We start from the raw sequence: 19,791 nt of genomic DNA, 5'->3' as shown, positions 1-19,791 counted from the left end.
TTTGTCATTCAGACCCACCAAACTAGCATACCCTGTGCTGACAAAAATATCATTTTGAATATTTAACCCAACATGTGTCAAGTGGAATATATTGATGTATATTGCTTAAATATTTTCAATAATCAATCAAAAGGAATACAACCATTAATCAGTGCATGAGATGTAACTTACAATACACAAAATAGCCCAGTTTATCTATGAACATACGTAAAGAAAGAATTTAAATGTTCCGTTTGTATCGTGTACTCTGTCTTGTAGATCTCTAGAGAAAACATTAGTTGCCCACTGTAAAACTGCAAAAACCCTGGTTATTTCTGGGTGAAATTCTTTTTATTTCAGTTTCAAGTACTATTGATAGTATAACAAATTATGATCCTCTTTATTACAGAGATATGTCAGAACACTTTAAAACATGTATGTCTTGTTTTGTTAGAAATCAATAGTTGCAGTGGGCGGGGGGGGGGGGGTAACTCTGGACAGGTCTGTCTGGTGCAAATTTAAGAAAAAACCACAAACAAATCAAAACCAGCTGTCGCATGCAAAGTATTTTTATATTATTTTTAAATCTTTCTTATCTATATGATGATCAACTTTACACAGCATGCAAATTTCACTCTAAACTAACGTAATAAATACTGCTTTTGGAATTCGAGGCGATTGGCATCCAAAGTCTTTCAAATCCATTAAATATACATTGTAATACATTTGAATCATAATATCATTTGCATTTCCATAATTACAGATTTCTCATCATTCAGCCTTCACTTGGAAATTATTCATTCAAGAATCTGGAACCTAAAGAGAAATACAAATAAGAGGAATACTGCATGAAAGTATAAAAATGTAATAATGAAACTGTGGATGATAAGTACCATTGTTGGGGGTGTTCTGGAGAAGATTAACATGGCTAAACATGTAAAAATATCAACATTTATGTGTAATACTATCTGCCTATGGTTCATTCGTGGAGACAATATATAACCTATATAATAAAGCTCTTAAGGCCTCATTCAAACTGTATAAAAACATCAAATCTATCAATCCACCCATTACAATATATTGACAACTTTTTGATCATGTGGTAAGCGTATTGTCTCATATGACTTTGTGATGTGGGAAAACTTTCGAAACATATGTGATGAGCCACAAGAAAACCAGGCTTCTTGAGATTTTTCAACAAACTGAGATTTTAACATTTTTAGATAAGTTTTATATCAATAAATAAAACTATCAAATATTTCAGTGAAACTCCTTATATTTGATGAGTTTTGACATTGCAAAGTTGGCACCTTCCTCCTGAAAATATTGCATTACGTTTATGTAAGGTAACGTGTATAATATGTTTATAACCTTTACTATTCTTTTAAGAGCAGAAATCACTATAAGAATAGAAAATATTCACTTCCACTCATAACAACAAATTAATAACAGTCGGTGAGTACTATTTTCATATATAAGATATATAATTAATGTTGGGGCAAAAGTGCAGAAAGTTAATTAATTATTGAATTTTAAATTTACTTAAGTTTTTGGCTATATATTATTTCGTCTGGTACTTTACTCATGATACCTGACTGACTCATGGTAATTCTAGCGTATTTCAACGACTCTTTTCATCAAATACAAGCGAATTTTTTTTACTAAATCTTATTCCCGCCGATTGTTTGCATCGGTAATGATGTTGCTAAAACGCGGAATGGAAAACGGAATTGAACGAAAACAAAAATCAATATGTATTGGGGAAAAATTAAATAGAACGATTTTTTTACTATCATAACTACGCATGGGTCTTGCTACATTGAATGATTGTAGTAATGAAATATATTTCAGAATCACAACCAGCCTTGATTTTAGAAAATGAGTTAATGTGAATTGCAATTATTGCCCGTGTTTTTACAGGGATGCATGTATATAAGCAAACGCAGCTGACTCATGGATAGCATTGCCCTATCTACCACATGTATCTTCTTTGATTCTTCAGGTGAAAATTGTTAAGGAAAAATAGTTGATATGATATATTTTGAATAATTTCTAGTGTCTTATTCTGCAATCATGTATATATAGTCTTCATTCGCTGTACCCCCCCCCCCCTTCCAAGAAAGAAAGAAATAAGAAAGAAAAGAAAAGATTAATGCAAGTTATGATTTGAAAGACATGTAATATCTATGAAAAGATAAAAAAAAAACTTATCAATTTGAATCAGCTTAGGCCATTGAAAATTCGTATTTTTTGTATTAAACTTTCTAACCATATGTAGTTATTAAACGAGTTTCTTAGAGGACACATCGCATGTTTCTAAACTCTTTAATTTTTTCAGCAAAATTAATTCTTCTTGTGCCTAAAACTACTTTAAATGTGTTTTGAATGAAATAGTTTGTGCATTTTTCGAGTTTGAAATCGGCTCTTAGTTTTAAAACCGTATTGTGGTTACATGTAATTATCGCAATATTTCGGCGTATGAACTATCTGTATATCAGAATTAATTACTATAAGCATAAGATAAAATGCATATAAAGCATATTTTGGAAACATATGCATGTGATGTGTCCTTTAATCGATTTAGATATAAATATAAATGAAGTTAATTTCATGTACAGTGCATGTTTATTGGACTAACATCTCTACTTGTTGATCCGTTGAATTCATGGATTTATAACTAGCTCAGTAGTAGGTTAACCAGATTTAAACTCTTAGTGTCACCCTCTGATAATGTCTTGAATGTACTGTTCATAATACAGATTGAAATATAACGATTGAAAGAGAAGCTAAAACATCCATGTCTTATTATATTGCTGTCGAAGGAGGGGGTGTTTCTTTTTCTTTTCAATTCCAAATACGAAATTTCTTCAAATATTTAGGTCAAAAGTATTCTGCTCCCTTCTCCCCCTCCTACTGCAGTGAAAATTACCACTTTTGCTATAATTGAGTCAATAAAACATGGAGGCAGAAAATCCATTTGCAGGGATCATCCTGTGGTCTGTAGCATGGTTTTCTTCTTTCAAGGACGTCAACATTTGTGCGAAAGAATGATTAATGTTTGTGCTAAGAGTATTTACACCCTCCAAAACAAAACACACAAGCATAGGTATGAAAGTTTGTAATTGATTTTTTCAAAAGCGGATTCATTGTCAATTTTTCGAAAGAGTTGATATGCTTGTCATATGTATAATTTATTTTCTGATATCAACTGTCATTCATGGTTTATGTAACGACGCTTTCATTACGAAAAAAAAACCCGACCCAGCATCTCTAAACCGTTTTGTTTTAATCTCATGATTTAGTTTACAACCCAGCCCAATAACTGCATTTATGCAAAGTGAAGATAACGAACAGTGATCAATCTCATAACTCCTACAAGCAATACAAAATAGATTGTTGGGCAAACACGGACCCCTGGACACACCAGAGGTGGGATCAGGTGCCTAGGAGGAGTAAGCATCCCCTGTTGACCGGTCACACCCGCCCTGAGCCCCATATCGGATATGCGGAAATGAGTGCGATTTTTTTGTTTTTAATTTGAACGACTTCGTATTTGTTTTCATATTTCCTTTTCGTCAATCCTAGAATTGATGAATTAGCAATTAAAAAGACAGCAAAATTGTAATTAAGATTATGGCATATACCGTGACAAATGTACATTAGTGGGTGTTGATTATAAGTTTATTGTTAATTGTTTTTTTTTTTTGTTCCTCTTCAAAAATCAGATTCAGTGATGGCAATGAGAAATTCTTTATGCCTGGAATATATTTTATTCGGACTTTTACTAAGGTGACAGGATGCAATTCATCTACCATTACTTAAGCTGGTAATATTTATATATCTATAAAGCTGACAAAAACGTTTTTTTTTTAAATCTGTTTAAACCCACTTTTTTTAGAAATTACTTTTCCTGACTCTTTTTTTCAATGACTGCTTTTAATGCAAATTTCTAAATCATCTTAATATGTTACTCTATTGACTTATAATACTCTGCATATATATAGTGCTCTACTTTAGCTAATTTGCTAGTTTCAATGCATGTAACCCTGAACTCTTTTGTTACTTGCATACATGAAATAGCATATCGCAAAAGACAACATTAAAATGATGGCCGGCAGTAAAATGACGATCGAGGTCCGCAACAGGCCCCAAGATCATAAATTGAGAATATACTTAATTAGAAATATTGATTACTTATATCTGAGGATTTATCTAGCGCAGATGTTTGAAAAACTGCAGGTTTATAAAACAAAATAAAATGCAAACATATACTGAAAAATTTATTTGTTTATGAAAATTATTTCCAAACTTAGCTGGATTTGAAATTTAGACTTAAGTCTATTCTTAGTGTATGGTCTTGGGGCCATGTCGTGGGAGTTATACTTAAATTTTCTCAATATGGTCAATTGATGTTTATATTTATTAATCAGGTATGATTTAAATCAAAACGCATGTTCTAAAGTGGAGCTGAAATATGTTTCCAAATTCACAAAATATGCATGAAAATCATTATCATTGCTAAGCTATATGGGGATCAATTCATTTTATTTTTGACTTAACATAATCACATTGCATGTAGTAGCATTGGGCGCCATCGGTAGGTGGCGCTGGCGGCAACATTTCCTGTAATCACAAAAAGTTGACCTCACTGCGCTAGGTACTTTTCACGGTTTTATATGATAAAGCCCGAAGTTTAAATACGAAAGTATTAACGTGAAACGAAAGTAAGCAGTTCAAAGTTTACGTATATGGTGATATAGAAAGCACGTGGTACGAAATGATATTTTGTCGGTGTTTTGAAGTAAGAAAATAAGTAGCAAGACCAGAAATCGGCCATATTCGCAGATTTTACGGTGATATTTAAATAATTTGAAGTTCCTTTTTCTTTAAACAACACTGAGATAATGCGTATATCTCCGGTGAATGTGGTAAAATAAATTTTTCAACCTGTTGGGTAGAATTTACAAGAACGATAACTCTAATATTTGTAATCGGAAACAAAGGAAAAATAAATCATGTCCGCAATAAATCGCCGATATATGTGATTCAATAAAGTTTCCCGTTATCAAATTGTCAGGTTTATTTTAAAAGATATATAATTATCCTAGATTTTGTACTTCGCCTTGGAAATTGATACTGTACCGTCAGTAGGTGGCGCTCACGGCATAAACAACGGTTGTTTTTTTAGGACTGCCTTGGCTTAAGGCCACAAGCGGTGTCCAGGGCAGAGCCCTGGTGGGGGTGGAGGGGGGGGGGGGTGTGAAGAATAAATAACATAGCAATTTAAGACCGACCAGCCCATCTTTGTTCCAATTCTTAAGATGTCTCATTGCAGAAAATGATCTTTCGCAAGGCACAGAACAAACTGGCATGCTACTTTCCAGCATGTCTAACTGCTTTGTTCTGCCCTCATTAGTGGCGTTGGTACAATCTTTTAATCTTTTCTATCAAGGATATTGATAAACAACAATTAAGATATACATATGTAATTGTTACAATAATATTTGTGAAGAATTTCATACAGAAATACTATAATTTTCCTCGTCCAGTAGCTAAAATGACCGAGGGTCTGTATGTTTATTAGCGTTTTGAAGCAATATCGATACTTTTTTTTTAAATCAGCACATTTAAATTTAGTGGAATATTGATTAAAATGTTGAAAATATATTGTTTTTAAAAAATGTCCCCTGTCGCTACATTTAGTTTTCTCGATATCCTTGTATAACTAACGAATTATTACAGCTCTATCCACTTGCACAGAAACACATGCAACAAAAACAATGATCTTATTGATAAACTATGTACATACATTTGTAGATCATGTCATGCTGGTTAGAACAAAAATTAAACTCATGACATTCCTGGGAAAGTTACTCCTCCTAGGCACCTGATTCTGTTTGCGGTATATCCAGGGGTCAGTGTTTGCCCAATTATCTAATTTGAATTGCTAATTGAAGTTATGAGATGGATCACTGTTCGTTATCTTCACCTTTATAGGAGTTATGAGATTGATCACTGTTTGTAATATTCACCTTTCATGTCAGTTGTAAGTCACACCATCGATCTTTTGATTATTTTTACACTTGGAGAAAGGTGATGTTTTTTGAGGGATTGGAGACATTTCTCATTCAATAGCGCCAGGAATGTGAAATCAATTTCTTTCGTGATTTTAAGGTAGTGACGGATAACAGCCGCGTGATCAGTTAAAATGTTCATTTTCACGTGGATTTCTTTTTTCGAAAATTCTTACACTGCCATCAAGTGCTTGAAAAAGAAAAAGAGTTTCCCTAAGTGTATTGTGGCTGTGATGACTCGAAGATTGAGGCTTAACGACTATCTTGTAAAAATGAGCGATCTCTTAGATTAGGAACAATATACGTCATTGTAATAATGGTATATCAAATGTTTCGCGCGTGCGTTACTGTTTACCAAACAAAATATAAACCACCATGAATAATACATATGTGCACAACGTAAACAAAGTTGTTTATTCATCGTAATGTCCGAGTACTGCGAGTTTTAATATACTGTATAATGTTGAATAGGGCTAATAAGAATTGATAAACCTCTTTACGTTTTTTATTCAAAACTTTCTGTTCTTCTTCATTACTATATAACGCACATATTTGGCATGCATTTACCACGTCTATACCTGTATTGCTATCAAATTACAAATTGACCAAAATAAGGATTAAAGTTTAATCAAATTTTAGCAAAAACTAAACATGCAAATTGTTCATTTTCGCTGCAATTCGTCAGATCAGCAAGGTGTGCCCATGTATAAGCCTATTTTGCATGTGCTCGCCATGGATATTCCTGTAAATTAAGGAAACTTTAAATAATTTTCTGAATAATCTAGACACAATTATGAAGCTGAGATTTATAGTCATTCCTTACTATTTCTCAGATTATAGAAATATTGACATATAGAGTAATGAGCAACTGCATCTTTCTTAGTCATGCAAATACTGATATACAGAGCAAGCAACATCTTACTATTTGTAAGTCATATATATCTTGATATTCAAAGTAAAGAAAAGTACCGATGGCGTTCAACGAAATATTGAGTTGTTAGTTTGCCGTTGATTTTTATTTTCAATGAATTATTTAAGTACGAAGCAGATGTGCAGGACTATGTGGTGTCTTTTATTTCGAGTTCACAGGAATATTACGAATTGAGATATAAATTAAAATGATTATTGCTAATAGATAAATCGTTCATATTTCTAAATGTCGAGTTGAACGTCAAATAAAGAGATTATTACTTCTCATGTAGAAGTTTTTCAATAAATGTCTAATAGCAATAAAGCAGGGCAGTTAAGAATTGACCACAATTTGTGCCCATAGTAATTCCCTACGTACACTTGATTACTAAGGACTATGAAAATTTCATGAATGAAGCATATGTTCAATGTCACCCTTATGGTGCCTCTCACAGCCCCTTTCCCAACCCATTTGTTGACGAAATGTACATTCAAAATGTGTTCTTAGTAATATAAAAAGAATATAAACCTTGTTTTTATTCATATATATGATACAACAGTTCAATATCAGCATAATAAAGAATTTGGTACCGTAAGCTATAATATACTCTGTTTGCTGATATTGTTTATTTGAATCTCAGGATCGAAATCATAACGCCCCACCCCCTCCTTTCTGGTGTAATGGGAGTAAATGATAACAGGTAGGCAAATAACCTAACTTGATCAAATTGAGTAGAAAAGAAACTTGACTCACAAAGACATGTTTTCTATCCCTGACTAGCATTTCTCCATTGTCGGTATTTTGAGCATGTTCAGTTGACGCATCAATAAATTCACCATCGGTAAAACTCCTTCTACCCACTTTCCCTCGACGGTAGAAAATGCCATCTGGAAATGCGAAGGCGGTGAATACAAGAAAGTAGACGATGATAAGGGACAGTAATACCTGGTGAAATAATGAAGTAGTGATGTTTATTCATGAATGAAAAATTAAGAGATTAAAATACGAGTATTCAAAAAATGTATATCAATTACTAAGCATCTGTCAATATATCGGTGATGAGTTTTCAGTATCTATAAACAGAAAGGATAATTGTTATCACATTGACAATATTCTTGTATCAATCGCTGCATTCTAACTTCTTTATTTTTTTGTATTCCGATCAGCATTAACTTCACTACATTGTTCCACAATACGTGGCTTGTATTGTTACAAGAGATAACATGCATAATAATTCTTACCATTTTGAATGCGATATCAGTGGCCTCTCGGATAGCAGTTGAAGTCGCATACTATACGACTCACAAACTCGTTTATTATATGCATAAGAACTACGTCATCTGCGGAAGTAGGTGTGTCATTGCCCAACCACTCCCAACAGCCAGTCAAAGTCCAATTAGATTGATGATGATATTCCTCACACCATAGTTGTTTGCATTTGGTGTTGTACTAGTTCATCCTTAGCGCCAGGTACAGTTATTCCATAGAGCCCGCTAGTGTAGTGGTAGCGCTTCTGTGTGTCTGTAGCTGTAACTGTATGTACACGGGGATACTAGCACCGGGATTTTGCAGACAGAAAATCAAAAATTGCATCAGCAAAATTAAATCAACTTGATTGTAAGCAATATTTGAAGGTTTAGGAATGACGTCTTACTATATATGCGAAGCTAATTCCCTATCACTGATCTTCTGGTACATTCCTTAATTCACAGATATGCATTAGGTACACGTACCGGCGTTGTAATCAACAAGTATACCGCACTGCTATTCATAACAGATCACCTAAGATATCTCTGTGCTGATACGGGTTTTCAAACTGTACATGTATTTCTGCAGAATTGATGTTTTCATTTATGCTTTGATGTGACTCTATGTCTGAATGATGTAATACGTATTTTTTGAGGAATTGAAGTTATTGCTAACTGCCTTTGAGTTGTATAATTCGTAGTAATAAACCAAACGTATTAACATAAAGATGTCAATCTGTACTGCGTTTGTTCCATGCTCAAATTATTGTATTTACTACCTTTTATTCATACCACGTCTGCTTCCTACTTTACAACTCTTCAGGACGTAGAGTTATTGTAAAGTCATACTTTAATGAAGATATATTTTAATTGCTATGGCAAAATTATTAGTTAGTAGAAACAATTTTACGCGGAGGGATGATAATGTTGACAGGTATGTATCGTCGACTGCCCTATTTCGGCGACTGACCAGACACGGTGACCTTTTGTTTACCGTGCGCGTTGTCGTTTCCGGGTGTTGACTACGTCAGCAATTTCGCTGAAGTACTTGTAATCATACACAGAGCAGGTCTTCATTTTCTAAATATAAAATGTAACAAAAATCTAGAATTATACAGTATATTGGTATGAAACTTGCGGTAGACGTCCACTGTTATTATTGTCACGTGATATATGGCGTACGTCATTTTTCACTTGTTACAGGTTCGGCTAAAACTAGATGTCCTCTTTTATTTTTTATTTTTTTTGGGGGGGGTCAAATTATTGAAGCGATGGGTATTGCAAGCATACTTGAATAAACTATGTATAACAAGGAAGATTCTAGATTACTTTCACATATATGCCAGTATATTAAAATACTTTGGGTTATTGATTGCACATATAGGATATCTACCTAATTCTGAAACAATTGGAATATTAGTACTTTTTCCGGCACCCAACATATGTTTACATAACTTGATAATCAACTTTCCTACCTCGCAATTTTTGAAGATATCATCAAATATCTGTCATTTTTCAACGTCTATACCGAAAGTAATCCCCATATCGCGTATTTTTATACCGTTCAAGATCCACTTGAACTTACATGTACCTAACGTTATATGAATATATCATTTTAAATATTTAACCCAACGTGTGTCAAGTGGAATATAGTGATGTATGTTGCTTAAATATTTTCAATAATCAATCAAAAGGAATACAACCATTAATCAGTGCATGAGATGTAACTTACAATACACAAAATAGCCCAGTTTATCTATGAGCATGTGCAGAGACGAATTTAAATGTTGCGTTTGTATTGTGTTCTTTGTTTTCTAGATCTCTAGAGACACCATTAGTTGCCCACTGTAAAACTGCAAACAAACCTGGTTACTTTGGGGAGAAATTCGTTTTATTTCTGTACTAGCTATCAACTACTATTGATAGCATCAGAAATTATCATCCTTTTTTTTTTTTTTTACAGAAATATGTCAAATCACTTTAAAACATGTATGTCTTATTTTGTTAGAAATCAGTAGTTGCAGTGGGCGGGAGGTTAGCACTGGACTCACTAAGGGCTTCGGGACAACCCGCTGCTTTTCATTATTCCGTGTAGATCCGCCACTGCTATGTGCAATATATCTTTAATTCAGAAATCCCACACTTAATTATATAAACGGCCTTATCATGTCCAGATGAATATTCTTATCTGGGGAAGAGGATATTATGACACACTGAGCATCACTGAAGAGACATTATTTGTCGAAATGCGCATCTGGTGGATCAAAATTGGTATCGTATAAGTTTTACACTAGGGGCCCATAATTTAATTTTAATTCTAATTTGTTTGGAGGTTGGGGTTGGAATCCAGTGTTGTTCTTGAATCATTTCCAATCACAGCTTTTTCTACTGCAAAATTTATTTCTCAAGCAGGTCTGTCTAATGGAAATTTAAGAACCACACAAATAAATCAAAACCAGCTGCCGTATGCTATTTTGTTTATCTATATGATAATAAACTTTAGACAGCATGCAAATTTCATTCTAAACTAGTGTAATAAATACTGCTTATGCAATATGAATCATTTTTAAATACACGAGACATTTGGCATCCTAATGTGAAAGTTATTCGGTACCAATTTTGATGTACCAGATGCGCATTTCGATAAATAATGTCTCTTCAGTGATACGCAAGCCGAAATTTTGGAAATTCGAAATAACAATAAACTTGTAAGAACTAAAAGAAAAACTAGAGTACCAAAAAAAAAAAAAAAAACTGGAGCCAAATTCGTCCAAGGATAAAAGCTATGCATGAGGGAGATAATCCTTAATTTTGAAATGAATTTCTAAATCTTATCCCAGCAATTAAATAAACATTCAACAGTGCGACAATTAAGTCTGGACACGACAGAAGTCCAGAGTTTCGCCAACCATTTTATTAAGGATACAAATAAACCCTTTACAATAAATCTTGGATTTTATGTTCACAAGACACGCACCAACATTTTACACTTGTAACTATTGTAGTTTTAAGATATTTCACCTGAAATTAAAGTAGGGGTCTAGTAGCGTGACGTCATGTCCGGATTGAACTCTGGTATTGGTTCACGTACTATTATTATCAAACGTATTTTTACATTTACCTGGATGTTTTTTAATTTAGAAAATGAATACAATAACACTAAATCACTTATATTTGAGTAGACTATGGCTCCAATCTTCTTTCCATTTTTTGTCATCTAATTCACACATAAAACCAGAGGTACATATTGTTTAATTGATATGCAGGGGTATTACATGTTAAAATTATCTGTAAATTTAAAAAAATCCATGATATGCGATAATGCACTTGTGGAATTAAATAAAACAATTCTGCACTTGTTATATATTTGTTATCTTGTTATATATTTGTTATCTTCTATTATGTGAAAATCATCTTCAAATTGGCTATTTTGGCCAAAAAATGTAAATATAAATTGAGATGCTCTGAAAATATTATGCTGAGAAAGGGCAGATTTTTTAAATGTATTTTAACAAGCATTCATATATGAACATAATATGTGAGTTTGAATGAAAAATCACAAGTCAAATTTTTTAAATATTCATATTAGTGGTGTTGCAGTGCCGTGTTTTTGACTGCTGAGGGCCTGTATTGAGTTCAATTTTCTACCACCATTATTAAAAAACATGAAACTGTGTTAAAATTTCACTTTTAATTATTTAGTTAAACATATTTATTTCATATTTGAGGAAAAAAATTGCCGCATCATACCTCAAACAAAATTTTATGGACATATTCTAGGACTTCTTCAATGAATTCTGATATTGCCATTTGACAAATGGGGGTGCACGTAATAAAAATACCATAATTTACTCATTATACTGACAACCCCCCATTTTTTTGTTTTTATCATACCATCAAATGAACAATCTAAGTGTTTAAACTCAATTTTTTGAGAAATCACAAGTAGGTCCAGGACTAGGGACCTACCTTTAAAAAATTCCATGGGATTTTGGTGGGATTTTCACTCCTACTTGGGAGGATTTTCACTCCCGCCAAAAATCCCATCGGAGAAAAAATATAATTTCTCCCAAAGGATTTTAACTCCCAAATTTAAACTTAATATGGGATACAATGTCCTATAGGAGGAAATGTGTCATAATGAATATCAAATGACAGTAAATATCCTATTTGAACATGAATGGGAATAGATATCCCAAATAAAACACAGGATGGGGATTTTTATTCCATGAATATAACAAAAAAAAAAACCAGAAAAAATGTATCTTAAAGAGTGTTGTTTGTCATGATTCTTAAAAATGTAGTAATCATAAGTTCCTATATGTAGGCTTATGTTCTTGTGAATAAATGTCTAAACAACATGAAATATGGCATAGGATATTGAAGCTCTGTATTACTAAACTCTTTCCCATGCAATTTTAAGCGTATACATATATAACCCTTTCACAAAAATATCTGTATAAAATTGGACGGGGCTAATCACAACAAGCAGACAAGAACACTATGAAATACTCATTCATATGTAGTTCCACACATTCACTATTTACAAGCCTTCACAGGTCGTCAGGTGTGAAAATATTCACAGAAACCGGTAATTTTGTTTGAATAATAATACTGTGGGCATATACCATACCGTACCATCCTCTAATGGGGACAAAATACATTGATTGATTACTCAAAACTTCGTTTCAAAATAGTTCTTAAAATTATCGTCACCCACCATCCTTGTGGTTTTATAAAGGGTAGGAGTATTATCATTGCAGATTAAATTACAAGTTCCTGGCATATGTTGTTGAATTTCGGAATAGGCCTAGCTTACAACAACAACTTGTTTACATATTTTAGAATTGGTGTTAAGTGCTTACGGTGAAAGATGAACTATGCTAGGTGATGCTAAGTTGTTTAGTGAACCGAATCAGACATCTCAAACTAGATTCACAATGATGTAACAACACAAGAATCGTTTTACAAAACACAGCTTTGGTCCATCTTTCTACCTCCAACAATCACATCCATTCTTAAGTCAAAGTACTTTCTCCAATTGCTACCATTACCTTAAGCGTCGAAAAGACTTTGACAGGCGTGTCCGAATAAACGGTTAACAGACGGCTCGACTCTAGGGAAGTTCAGCTCTAAGTGTTCTAAACATCTCGAGCGATTTTATAGTGATACATTTCTATGATTTTCGACATTTGCGTATCAATGTTTTGACGAATAGTGTATACTTTTTTTTTATTCCTAAAGCAAATCAATGTTATCACAAATTTTAGGCCTACTTACAAATGTATTAACCAGGAGATCCACCACTAATTACTTACACAAGTTGTGTGGATACAACAGTCTTCACTTATCATTTTAATATTCCGTATTTTCAAGCTAGTAACGAAGTAGTTAGCTACTGGGCTGTAGAGACCCCCGGGGACTAATAGTCCACCAACAGAGGCCTCGACCCAGGGGTCATGATGCAAAACTTATACGATATATGTACCAATTTTACTGCACCAGATGAGCATTTCGACAAATAATGTCTCTTCAGTGATGCGGAAGCCGAAATTTTAGAAATTCGAAATAACAATAAACTTCTAAGAGCTAAAAGGAAAACAAGAGTGCCAAAAAACTGGAGCCAAATTCATCCAAGTATAAGACATATGCATGAGGGAGATAATCCTTAATCTTGAAATGAATTTCAAAACTTTTATCCCAGCAATTAAATAAACATCCATAAGTGTTTCAAATTCAGTACATTTGAATCAAGATATCATTTCCATTTAAATAACTGATTTTCAGCATTCAACATTCACCTGGAAGTTATTCATTCAAAAATCTGGAACCTAAAGAGAAATACAAATACGAAAAATACTGCATCAAAGTATAACAATGTAAAGATGAAACTGTGGATGAGAAGTGCCATTGTTGGGGTGTTCTGGAGAAGATCAACATGGATAAACAAGACTGATAAAAATGAATTGTGTATTCACACTCAAAACCCAGAATGACTAATATCCGATCGGATCCATAGTGCGCCTTATAGTACTTTGTGCAAAGAAAGAATATTTGCAGAAGGAAAAATATTTAAAATTCAAATGTAAGTAATCTAAATCGTTGTCTTCACTAAGTACAAAGTATTTAAAAAAAACAACCCAATGTGCCCACGAATATCTTAACGTCTAATTTTCACAAATGACTAAGATTTGTAAAGTTCATGAAATATAAAATGAATGAAGTATCCTTGCTGGGGTTTAGTAATAAATAACAATTCTATAGAACTGAAGGCAAGTCGCTGTCAAAACATTAAAATATTTCAATGTACATAAGTCTTCACATTAATAGCTATGTTTTAAGCAGGTCATCTCAGATATAGGCATATCTTACAAATGTAGATGTGAATTTTTATCATAATACAAGATGGCACATCTTATTATATTCGGCAATAAACTTTTCAAATGAAAAGAATAAAATTTGAATAATTGAAGTCTATGCATTTAGATTATCTTTTTTTGCTCAAGCAAGAATCTGTCCTCTTGAGTGTACACCGTCTTGAAAAAAAAACACCCACGAGATTTGCAGCTGATGTCAATATCATCTTGATTAATGTAGATACAGAATCTACAATATAACTTTAATGATAGCCTATGAGTATATATCAGAAGTCCCGAAACTCGAAACTTAACGGTAATATGAAACGATTTCTGGGGATAATAATGTGTAAAATCATTTGCATTGATAAGGAATTAAGCTGTAAACTCGTACATGGAATAAATTTGTAACACGCTTGTCGTTCTTGATTGTGTGTGCTTAAGACATCACAAAGTCCCATGAAAGTAAATAAAGCAATGAGAATGGTGTAGCTATACACCGTTTTGTTTAACGAAACATCTCATCTATCAATGAACATGTAAAAATCTTTGTTTCTGACGAACTGCCTGATTTAATGGTATCGCCATATCAGTAAACCAACGAAACATAATGCATGGGAAGCGAATAACGTTATTTATAGTTTTACATTATGACCCCTGGGTCGAGGCCTCAGCTGGTGGACTGTTAGTCCCCGAGGGTCTCTACAGCCCAGTAGCTAAGTACTTCGTTACTAGCTTGAAAATACGGATGTATATTTGATTGCTGTTATAAAATTTAGAAATTCATTTCAAAATTAAGGATTATATCCCTCATGCATAGCTCTTATCCTTGGACGAATTTGGCTCCACCTTTTTGGCACGCTGTCTTTGGCTATATTTAGCTCGAAGACTTCATAGTTATTTCGGATTTCAAACATTTCGGTTGAGCATCACTGGAGAGACATTATTTGTCGAAATGCGCATCTGGTGCATCAACATTGGTACTGTATAAGTTATATATATATATATATATATATATATATATATATATATATATATATATAATAAAAAAAAACATTAAAACACTTTTCGAAATATTTCAGCCGTTTTACCAGCTTTCATCAGACGTGTTTATTAAAATGCATACCAACTAACGTTGAACAACGTATTATGACGTCACAATATACATAAATCTGAAAGGCAACGTCATGTATCAAAATTGCGCCAAAACATCTGAAAAATTGCGAGAGATACTGTAATAACCTTTTAAATCATACCTGTAAGTGGACTCTAATTGGTGTAAAGTAAATTATTGCATATACATAAACATATATGTTTTCAAAAAAAGAAAAATTCAAATAAATAGTACACATATACTACACCCAAAAATGTTCATTAAGATAGTTTATAGACAGTAATGTTCCCTTTTGTTTATACCAACTGGTATATATGTATTAAGCTTTTTCTTTCATAGAATTTCTCTATATTTCCGGTAAATATCGCTCTTGTACAGTTTTTCAATGCCTATTATGCTATAATCATCTATGGTGTGAAAATCGGAATGAACAGCCACAGGGTCATCAGTTTCCCTTCTGATGAGTGATAAATTCAAGACATGTCTCTGATATAAAGTCCCACCAGTTTCTCCCACATACACAATCTTGTTACATTTTTTTTTTTAGAAAAAACTCCATACACTACATTGCATGATTTACAATTAATATAATTTTTGAGGTGATAATTGTTTCCATCATCATCCTCAAACTGGCTTGCTTTGACAACATATTTACAAAGAATACACTTCTTAGCACCACACGGCTCACACAGATTTCCTTTCTTAAAAAATAAATTATTATGTTCTTTATGAACTAGAATGTATTTCAGATGTTTGTCTCTTCTAAAGGCAACAATAGGTTTGGATTTAAACGCGTCTTTTAGACGATCAGAATTTTCCAGGATTTGGTGACGCTTCTTTAAGATGTTGTGAATATTTGGAAGTCCTTTTGAATAGGTAAGTACTAAGGGAACACGATCACATTGTTTCTTTTTATTGTATTTCAGCAGATCTCAACGATTTAGTTTATCTACTTTTAAAAGTTGCTTTTTCCACTTCTTTGTTTGAATAACCGAGTTTCTTTAAATTTGTTTTTACTTTTTCTCGTTGGTGACGATACTGTCTGTCGGTGGAGCATATTCGGCTTGCTCGTAAGCCAAGACCGAATGGAATCGCGCTTTTGGTGGATTCGGCATGGCTGGAGGCTTTGTTGAGATACATATGCTTGTCGGTAGGTTTGCAGTAAACGTGTGTTTAAAGGAACCCTTTATCCTCCTGCATATGGTGTTTATATATCTCAACTGATTCGATATGCAACAGCTTGTTCTGGGTATAGTCAGTTTTTAAATCGAGGTAAGCCACTGACAAACAAGTTGATGGTACAGGGCTTTCAACAGTCTCGATTGAAGTCAGCATTTTGCAAATTATATGGTCGTTATAACGATCTAGTTCGTCAATACAACCTCGCATTGGGTCAAATGCTGTCTGACGTGTTTCATACCGATTGCTAAGCCGTTCTTGGCACACTGATTTTGACTGCGGATAACTCCGTTTATCTGATCAGGATATGGGGCTCACGGCGGATGTGACCGGTCAACAGGGGATGCTTACTCCTCCTAGGCATCTGATCCCACCTCTGGTGTGTCCAGGGGTCCGTGTTTGCTCAACTATCTATTTTGTATTGCTTGTAGAAGTTATGAGATTGATCACTGTTCGTTATCTTCACTTTGCATAGTTATTTAGGATTTCAAACATTTCGGTTGAGCATCACTGAAGAGACATTATTTGTAGAAATTCGCATCTGGTGCATCAAAATTGGTACCGTACACGTTTTACATTATCAAAAGAAACTAAAACATCAAGAAACTCTATTTTGATTTTGTGAAAAACGTAAGTCGAGTTGATATTGGGGTGTATACTATTGGCAGTTGCATGAAAGTTGTGTAGTTCGTCTTCTGTCCCTGTCCAGATCCCAAATATGTCATCAATGTATCTCAAGTAAAGAAAGGGTGGTATTGCACATTTTTCAAAAAGAATTCCTTCCCATTCCCCCATATAAACGCAGGCATAGTTCCTTCCAAGTTTTGACCCAATAGCGGTGCCTTCGGTTTGAATGTAGTACTTGTTGTTAAAGCTAAACTTATTATTGTCAAGGACAGCATTCATCATATTTAATATCGTATTGGTGTCAAGTTCCCCTTTCTGTCGTTCATTTAAAACGTTTTGATGACTTCTCTTGCCTCTTTTCTTGGTATGCTAGGATAAAGTGCTTTAACATCCATACAGAACAAAATAGAATTTGTCAATGGTTGATTTATGTTAGATAGTTTCTTTAAGAAATCAGTTGTATCCTGTATATAACTTTTCAATGATTTATTAGCGTCCTCAAGCTGAGATTTGACATACTCAGCTAACTTTTCCGTGGGATGTTGACGACCATTGACTATAGTCCTCAGTGGATGGTTCTCTTTATGTATTTTTGGATTAGCCTGTCATTTTCCTGAAGATATTTCTGTAGGTAGAAGGTGCTAAGAAGTGTATTCTTTGTAAATATGTTGTCAAAGCAAGCCAGTTTGAGGATGATAATGGAAACAATTATCACATCAAAAATTATATTAATTGTAAATCATGCAATGTAGTGTACGGAGTTTTTTGTAAAAAATGTAACAAGATTGTGTATGTGGGAGAAACTGGTGGGACTTTATATCAGAGACATGTCTTGAATTTATCACTCATCAGAAGGGAAACTGATGACCCTGTGGCTGTTCATTTTTATTCCGATTTTCACACCATAGATGATTATAGCATAATAGGCATTGAAAAACTGTACAAGAGCGATATTTACCGGAAATATAGAGAAAATCTATGGAAGAAAAAGCTTAATACATATATACCAGTTGGTATAAACAAAAGGGAACATTACTGTCTATAAACTATCTTAATGAACATTTTTGGGTGTAGTATATGTGTACTATCTATTTGATTTTTTTTTTTGAAAACATATATGTTTATGTATATGCAATAATTTACTTTACACCAATTAGAGTCCACTTACAGGTATGATTTAAAAGGTTATTACAGTATCTCTCGCAATTTTTCAGATGTTTTTGGCGCAATTTTGATACATGGCATTACTTTTCAGATGTATGTACATTGTGACGTCATAATACGTTGTTCAACGTTAGTTGCTATGCATTTTAATAAACACGACTGATGAAGGCTGGTATAACGGCTGAAATATTTCGAAAAGTGTTTTAATGTTTTTTTTATTATTCTTACAAAAGAGATACTTTGGATATATATATATATATATATATATATATATATATATATATATATATATATATCGCTGGTTCGACCCCGGGCTGGGGCGAAAAATTTCAGTACCTAGTTGTGATTATTTAGTGCTTTATATATATATATATATATATATATATATATATTATAAGGAGAGTGGATCTCTCGATGCAATTGTATAGAATATTTAATATAAAGCACAAACAAACAATTATAACACCCAACCTTACGTTTACCCCTAGGATCTAAACGATACATGTGAAAATCAATTAATTAATATATAAAGCACTAAATAATCACAACTAGGTACTGAAAATTTTCGCTCCAGCCCGGGGTCGAACCAGCGACGTACGGCACCCACCGCCTAGCAAGATTGTCAAACCAGTGCGTAAGTCCACTCGGCCACAACTACTTCCCTAAAAAAGGAAGCTTTGTTATGCTCCTAAAGCGCTACTTATACACACTATTGCAATCCCACACAGTCTTTGTGTCATTCAGTGTTTAAGATATATATATATATATATATATATATATATATATATATATATATATATATATATATATATATTAACACGTTTTATGTATCTTTATTATTCTTCTTAATGAAATTGTGCGACTTTCAGATGTTCACATATACTCCCGTTTATGAGTAAAACGGTGGCAACATGCACATTACCTTTGGTTATTGATCGCATAAAATTATATTAAGTATAAATTAAAATTGATCATTCACTTGAAGATTGAGCTACCTTAACGCACTGTTATGTAGAACTGGGCTAAGATTAGTGACATGTTGTTTTATATTCGATGGATTTGAATGTTTGAAAATGAATGTGGACATATTACCCATCAAATATAAAAAAAACAATATGTTACTTGAATCGGTCCAGTGATA

General features: G+C 33.3%; 1 long non-coding RNA gene across 1 annotated transcript; it reads right to left on the bottom strand.

Moving 5' to 3' along the window:
• Positions 1-6,664: 6,664 nt before the first annotated feature.
• LOC130053233 (uncharacterized) lies at positions 6,665-8,835 on the bottom strand. The gene is made up of 3 exons (XR_008801761.1): positions 8,205-8,835; positions 7,717-7,908; positions 6,665-6,795 (listed from the first exon to the last, which is right to left on the bottom strand). It is a non-coding gene; the product is annotated as an uncharacterized LOC130053233 (long non-coding RNA).
• Positions 8,836-19,791: the final 10,956 nt, after the last annotated feature.

The sequence above is a fragment of the Ostrea edulis genome, chromosome 3, assembly GCF_947568905.1.
Source record: "Ostrea edulis chromosome 3, xbOstEdul1.1, whole genome shotgun sequence".
Classification (NCBI taxonomy): domain Eukaryota; kingdom Metazoa; phylum Mollusca; class Bivalvia; order Ostreida; family Ostreidae; genus Ostrea; species Ostrea edulis.
This window is presented reverse-complemented; position numbering and strand designations above follow the sequence as displayed.